The following is a 1856-nucleotide window of genomic DNA, read 5'->3' as shown; positions in this document are numbered from 1 at the left end:
TGTGTGCAGCCATTAATGTTTATAATACCTCACTTATGTTACATTAAAACAATTTGAACACCAATAGACACTGTGTGAAAAGCATGAGGAATTATTGGGAGTAAATTCCTATTTATTACAAAATATACACAATTTAAGTTTCAATACATCACTAAACTGATGTGTGGGGTAGCAGCTTCCTCTACAGGTCGGAAGCTGAACCTACAGGCTCCTCTTTGGCGATTGTATTAAGGTTTGACAATGGACCTCTGTGGGAAATCCACACCATTTTCTGTGATGAAGTTGAGACAAATATACAATTCCATCCATCTTTAAATTTAAAAGGTACATACGTGTACGTACGTATGTGTTGTGGTAGCCAGGAAATATTTCAACTTTTTGTGTTTTTAAAATAGACTATGTATAAAGGGTTTTGAACTATTAATTTTATCTCAGAGAGAGCAGCATTCAAATGTGCAGTAGCTTAATCTGCAGCACCCTCTGCTGGACAACACATATATCGACATTAAACATACGTTTTAAAGGTCTTAAAGCTCTGCTAGTAAGCTGTGTTCCTCTTAAATCCTCAAAATGCTATTTTTGGGTCCTTAATGGGCAAAAGTGAAGCTTTATAAGTCTAAGCTGTCAGCTTTTCACAATGTTGGTATGGTAATATTCAGGCTGAAAATTGCACAATCATAACTCAATGCAATCGTTTCCATTGTAATTTTATTATGCAGGTATTTTGCCTTCTCAAATGTTAACTTAAGTTCAACATCCTCAAATGTAACATTTATGTATTTACTTGCATGTCACTTTTAAAACCTCCTCACCCTGGTTCACCCCTGCACTCCGTAAACTGAAGCAAACCGGCCGCCAGCTTGAATGCCTAACCATGAAATCATCCCTCACAGTTCACCATGATTCCTACAAACTCCATCTCACTACCTACAGAGACGCCCTCAATGCCGCAAAATCTGCTTACCTCTCCACCATCTTCATCGACCCCTCCCGTAACCCCAGGACCCTCTTCTCCACCGTCAACAAGCTCCTCAAACCCCGTGCTGACACCCTCTCTTCCTCCACTTCCACTCTATGCAGTTCATTCCTCCAGTTTTTCTCTGACAAAATCACTGCCATTAATCACTCCCTATCCGCTGCATCCGACACACAAACATCTCCCCCAACATCCACCACCACAATTCCTCCCTCCATCTCCCTTGACCTCCCGAGCCCTCCTCCCCACGGCATTCTCTCTCAGTTCACTCTGGTTACCCCCCCTGAAATACTCCAACTGATCAGCTCCTCCAAACCCACAACCTGCTCGCTTGACCCTCTACCCACCCCTCTTCTGAAGTCCTGCCTCCCCGTCCTCTGCCCCTACATTGTCAACCTTTTCAACTCCTCCCTGTCCCAAGGAACCGTTCCCTCTGCCTTCAAAACTGCTACTGTCACTCCCATCCTCAAGATACCCGGTCTGGATCCCTCCTCCCTCAGTAATTACCGCCCCATCTCCAACCTCCCCTTTCTCTCAAAAACAATAGAACGCATCATCTCCAAACAACTCCACCGCCATCTCCAAACAAATGACCTTTTTGAACCCCTTCAGCATCAGTCTGGTTTTCGTCCTTTCATCAACGGCACAGAAACGGCAACTCATCAACAGTTCCTCAATTCCCTTCCTCACCCTCTGCTGACCACCAGGTTCCCTCACATTTTCCTCATCCCCCTTGACCTGAGTTGCAGCCTTCGGATTACCGTTGAGAGCCCCACACACCATCCGCTTACCCGGGACTCCGGGATATCGGCTATCGGAAGTAAGCTTGCACTCCAGTTTCGCTACATGGCCTCTCCGACAGGGGATCGCCACTTCATCT

This window comes from Notothenia coriiceps, unplaced genomic scaffold (genome assembly GCF_000735185.1).
Source record: "Notothenia coriiceps isolate Sejong01 unplaced genomic scaffold, NC01 NC01_scaffold00029541, whole genome shotgun sequence".
Taxonomy (NCBI): Eukaryota; Metazoa; Chordata; class Actinopteri; order Perciformes; family Nototheniidae; genus Notothenia; species Notothenia coriiceps.
Note: the sequence above shows the minus strand (reverse complement) of the source record.